We start from the raw sequence: 5,921 nt of genomic DNA, 5'->3' as shown, positions 1-5,921 counted from the left end.
GCCGGCCGGCGGCGGAGCGGACCTACCTTTTTGTCCTCTTTCTCACTGCCGTGCCTCCGCTCCGGGTGGCCGCTGTCGGCGGCGGGGGCCGGCTCCGCGGGCTGCCCATCGCGGTGGTGCGGGCGCTGGTGCGGGCAGCCGCCAGACCCCGCCGCCGGGGGGATGGGCTCCGGGCACGGAGAAACTCCCTTAACATCCATCTCCATCTTCCAGTTCACTGTATTGCGAGACAAAAGCAGGCAAACACTTTCCACCACCCCGCGTCTTTCTTCTGCTTTCCTTTCTCCCTCTTTTCTTTTTTCCTTCTTTCTTTCTCTCTTTTCTCTTCCTCCTTCCTCCCTTCCTTCCTTTTCCCCCCTCAGGAGGCCGTGACACGCATGGCTCTGGCCGCGGCTGCTGCACAGATCCGGCGGCTGCAATTCTCCCCTAGATCCTCCAGACTTTTGTATCCAGCGTGCGTGTGTAAGAGTGACTGTGTGTGTGTGTGTGTGTGTGTGTGTGTGTGTGTGTGTGTGCGCGCGTGTCCTTGGCACGGCGGCCTTCAATCGCCCCGAAACAGCAAACGCTAACTAAGCAGATCTCTCGCCACGAAGATCAACTCCCGGCCCCAGCCTAATTGTGGTGGTTATTTACTTTACGCTATCTGTGTCCCAGGCCCGGACAAGCCCTCCCGTCTGCAGCCCTTTGAACAAAGTTAACTGGAGGGAGCCGAGCCCGGGGAGGGGGTGGGGGCGAGGGGAAACCACCGGGGTTTAACACGGGGGAAGTGACAATAACCCGGTAATGTCAAGTAAAAGTTAAACCTCCCCCTTCCTCCCCTCCCCCTCCCCTCTCCACAGCCCAGGCAAGCGCAATACAGCAAAGCAAAACAAGCGATTTCAGACCTGTGCAAGGTGCTGGTGGCGAGAAGAGACGAGCATTTACCCGATTGTTGCTTTTATTTTATTTTCCCCTCGCCTCTCCCCCCAGCACCACCCGCTATTGCAAATGTGGGCTCCTTGATGTTAATCTCCTCTCAGCGGTCTGAGTCTTTGCGTGTGACTGGAGCTCCCTCTCTCTCAGGCTGCCAGCGCCACGCAGCACTGCACAAGGAGAACTGAAGTAAGGAGAAAAACAAGAACAAATCCAGGCTGGAAATCTAAGTCAGTGCTAGCCACCGGCTCTCCGATTTTATCAACACAGATAGAAGAAGAGAAAAGAAAAACAAAAATCGCATATAAGCTGCTAAATCAGTTGTGACCGCAGTGCACTCTCGACTGTTTTATTCTTTGTGTTATCTTTCTTCTCAGACTGAAGTTAGACATGATAGGGAAAAATGCAATCTCATTAAGAGTGGTTTATACTAAAACAAGAATTTCTTTAGTGAAGCCAGAGCCAAGCCAACTCTTCAGCTATTCCCCTTTTCGTTTCAAAGATATGGTGAGCACAGACCTGATAGTTCTTAAATCAGGACACCATCAGGTGACCAGTCTGCACTTCTAAATATAACACCACATTGTCCTGAGGAGCAGCTGCTGTGGAAGTTAACTGGAAACATCTCCTAAGAGCCTGCAGTGCAAAGATCTGATCTACACATCATCTGGCTGATGCATGTACTGACCTCTCCAACAGCAACTACCCATTCTGCAGAGATACCGGGGCACATCCTCAGGAGCTGGTCTGTTGTACACCAAGAGAGGACCTGTCCCAGGATATTTTGGGAAGCGGGTGATCAGGTACTTTATGATACCCTTTTATTCCTGGCCTTGGGTTGGGTTGTCCCCAGCAGTATTGTTACTGTGGGAACCTGAAGAGTTCTTATTGTTACAATATATTAAGAAAAAGGGCAAGAGCTAATCTTCCAATAGAGAAAAAAAAGTCTTTGTCACACCAAAGCTGTATTTTTAAAATACACATCTCTAAAGATCCTTTTGTATTATTTTCCAAGCATGTCAAGTATTTACAGTCCCAGCTGTTTTCTCAGATATGTGCAAATAAGGAGCTTTTCTATTGAAATTATCAGCATAAATGTTTAAAATTGAGGTAAATAAATAGACAGTCAAGCTGTATATATTAGCTTTTATAATCAAATACGTTAGACTACTTACAATTATCCATTTATAATGATTGCAATAGACTTTATTGAAAGACTACATTTTGGGGTAGAAAGCCTTAAACCTTCTGGACACGGTTGCAGTTTTGGTCTCATAAGCCAAAAGCATTACTAACTGCAGACAGGCACTTTGGAGGGGAGGGTTGCACAGCCACAATGGCTGTGGTACAAGTACCAAGGTGGACTGGATGACAGAATTGCCCAGAATGAAGCAGCAAGCCCACACAGCTGATAAGCCATCCCACTGTCTGTCCACCTGCACAGTCACCCCTTCCTTCCACAGAGAAGACATGCAAGGGACAAAATTCTGTCCTCTAGAGCTTTTCAGTCAAAGTACTCCCAGTATCACAGGTTGGAAATTGACAAAATAAAAGTGAAAATAAATATATTCTTAGTTCAGGGAGTACAGTGCACATTTATAAGAATAACTGATAAATTACATAGAAAACTTCCCATGCTGAGTAATACTAAGTAATCCTGTTAGAAAATAACACTTCCCAATCTACTGTCTCGAAGACTGTAAAGTTAAATTCAAAGCAAACCTGAACCACCTACAAATACAGAAAAACTTACCCAAATACAAATATTTGTCCATGTGCTCTGAAGATTACTGGAGCTGGACATTGGCAGAGAACCAAGCAAAACTAATTCCAAAGGTGAGGGCCCTAGACTCAGAAAGCTCTGCTCCTAATCCAAGAGTTTAACCCCCAAAACAAAAAGAAACTTCAGAGATAGTTTAAGTGAACATGATCATACATAAGAAGAAAAGGGCAGGCCCTAGATGACATGAAGGTGAGTACAAAGTTTTACATTTGGCTGCTGATTTCAAACTTCCCTTTCTTTCTCTTTTTTTGCCCCATCTTTCCTTTTTGTGATGCAAGAGATTTATAACTCTATTGCAAAAATAAAATAAACAAAATTCATCATAACAGTGTGCCCAGAGTTGTTCCCTGCACAAAGAAGATTGCTGTTATTAAAAGGATTTCAAGATAACCCTAAGTAAAATGTATTTTTTTTAGGCTAAGGTAAAGTTCTGAACAATCATTGCAAATCTCAGTGAGCGAAATAAAGATCTCCAGGCCAAGCACACTTTGAGATAGAAACAGTAACTGCAGATCTATAAACAGTAACAGATTGGACAGGAAAGCATGATCTGAACCAGCAGCCTGGGGAGATAGGAAGCGTGACCTCCTTCTAGCCTCTTCTGTGATCCTTATGAAGAATTGAACTACAAACCATGATAATGTAATGAGCCACAAAACTGAACTGTTCATTGGTATTGCCTAATGAAAAGGTTTTGAAACCTTCAACTTACTTGATACATACATTGAACTAAAAACACAGAACCATATTTGGAGCTGAGGTGGAAGAATGGTGAACCAGAGCATTTTACCATATGGCAACAGTCTTGGAAGAAAGAGCATACATTTGAGAAGCAGAAAGCAGGGATTCTCACTAGAGGGCAAGCCAATCCACACCAAAAAGGCTAAGTTCCTAAGAAAAAAATGTTCCAGATGTGCTGACAGAAAAAAATTAACACAGATCTTCCACTTATGTGCACTGTGGTAAAGCAGCACATATTTTAGCTTCTATATAGAGTAATAAAGTGCATAACTGAATATGGACTATCTATTACCACACACAACATATATTAAAGATTTCTGAGCCCAGATCTATTGTTCATTTTTCAAGAGAAACAGCATTAAAATATCACTGGTGAAATCAATACTATGACTCATTAACACACACTGCATGCTCTTGCATACTTTGCCATTGTGTGTTGTACTGTAAAATGGGTGTAGGTGACTAAATAGACTCCAGAGACACTGATGTTCTAAAATGCAAAAGGAAGACCTTTCATGGCCAAGTACATTCTTCATAGCTCAAAAAATTAAACACAGGGAGTGATGACAATATGAATTTAATTACAGGCCAAGAATTGGAACAATTTGATGGTAAGGGTCGAAGACTTCTTATTCTAGAATCCAGTGTAATTTTTATCTTGTTATTCTTGGTTATGATCAGATGATAGTAAAATGTACTGTGGCATGCCAACATGGCAAGGAGATTCTATGTAGTCCTAATTAATAAGGCTAGAAATGGTGGGAAGACATGCACAAATTAAATACACTGCCTAATATCATAAAGTAGTTCAGCAGCAGATGAAAAAGAACATTTATTTCCTTTCCACAATCTCTTCTTTTGGTCATTTGTTTCACATAGCAATTTGTCACTTCTTCTTACAAGTAGTTAGGATAACTGCTCAGAAACTAACTAAATATTTATTGATATTTATTTACATAAGAATTAATGTTCAAAGATATTTTCAGGTCTTTCTCAAGCACATTTACGTTAATGTGGATGAACTGAAGATGTTGCATATAAAATGTACAAAAGTGGCTATTAAAGTTAGCAAGACCTATGCAATCTTTATAAAAATGCAGCTATCAGAGTATTTTGCTTTCTGCTGCCTCACAAATCTGTTGGTTCAGGATTCATTTATCTACTGCATTCAGCATTTGAATAATTTTGACCTTTTACTACCCTTAAACAATTCAAATAAAAGGTTTCCTGTTGTCAACACAGCCTCCTTGGGGCCTCACTCAACAGTCTTTATCCGTCAACTTGCATTCTAGGCAATCTCATTTCTCACTTAAGAGTTGCAAACAGAGTTGCTTTCTCATGAAGGCTCTGACTTTCTTGATAATTCCCTTCATACTATTATTTCAAAGTGGCTAATACAAATATCCAATGAGTCATTTTCCCACTCACCAATCTCTGCTTCTGCAGTCTTAGGCACGTTACTGCAGGTAAGCAAACATTTGGTAACCTGGAGACTTCTGTAATTTTTGAGATCTATCTATGCAGGTATTTTCTGTCTCAGAAAGTCTATAATTTTATGTGCTTTATAAATGCTATCCTGAAAAAAATTACATTGCACTGGGATACAAAGATATGCTGTGCATGTTCATAGAGAGTAAAAGCTGAATATACTGTTTGAATTTCACCATTGTCTACACAGTCCACATGAAAATTGATACACTACAAGCTGCATTTTCAAAAGCATCTTGTCTTCTAGCTTTCCACCCATAATTTTCATTCACTTCTTCCCTGCATCCTAACATTTTTGCTCACATATCCCAAACCCACACAGAATGGCTGCACAACTCAAGCCTTGAGTGATATTTTTGACACCTTTAAAGACTTACTTGTCTCTGTTCCTTTTTTGAAACAAAGAGTCCTGTAACCCTTGGGAGATCTACTGAACTCCTACATCTCCTTTTCTAGAAAACCATCAAAATAGAATTGATAGGCTAAATGACTTTTAAACATGAACATAGTTCCTTGTAGTTTAAATTCTACATGACTAACAAACAAAACTGTTCTCTGGCCATAGCCAGAACTTCATCCTTTCTTACCTAAGACACTGCAATGAGGGCAATGGCCATGCACTCACTTCCCATAGCAGCATCATGATTTGAGCACACAAGTATCTGTTCTTTTCTTGTAGAAGACTTTATTCACCTCAAAATTGTTACATGAAGCTGAAAAGAAGCAGCTATTTCTGCAGACTTTTCTGAGAGTTGGCCTGGACTCATAGCTAGTTAGGACATCACTGGGTAGGACAAAAGGCCTAACCTGGGAGACTCAAAGGGAAGAAATGAAGCTTTGAGGGAAATGGGTGAGCAGCAAAGCCACATTTGTTTCACACACTGAAAACATCTGTATTTCACTGGATAATGTTGCAATCTTCTTGGTTCCTGTGGTAAGCCTGGATGTGTGTCAAATTGAAAAGTTTAATGTAGTTTTCAGTACTTGTGAAAGGAAT

At 41.5% G+C, this 5,921-nt stretch overlaps 1 long non-coding RNA gene across 2 annotated transcripts in view; it reads right to left on the bottom strand.

Annotated features, from left to right (window-relative positions):
- The window catches only part of LOC117243875, a 44,684-nt gene extending 43,710 nt beyond the window's left edge, over window positions 1–974 (bottom strand). Inside the window, exons 1-2 of one of the 2 annotated variants that reach the window (XR_004495823.1) lie at window positions 885–974; window positions 27–217 (exon numbers count right to left, since the gene is read on the bottom strand). This is a non-coding gene — a long non-coding RNA (uncharacterized LOC117243875). Of the gene's footprint in view, window positions 1–26; window positions 627–884 lie in introns of those variants that run through there. The other variant, XR_004495822.1, reaches the window with a different exon arrangement.
- Window positions 975–5,921: the final 4,947 nt, after the last annotated feature.

The sequence above is a fragment of the Parus major genome, chromosome 2 (assembly GCF_001522545.3).
Source record: "Parus major isolate Abel chromosome 2, Parus_major1.1, whole genome shotgun sequence".
NCBI classification, from domain to species: Eukaryota; Metazoa; Chordata; class Aves; order Passeriformes; family Paridae; genus Parus; species Parus major.
This window is presented reverse-complemented; position numbering and strand designations above follow the sequence as displayed.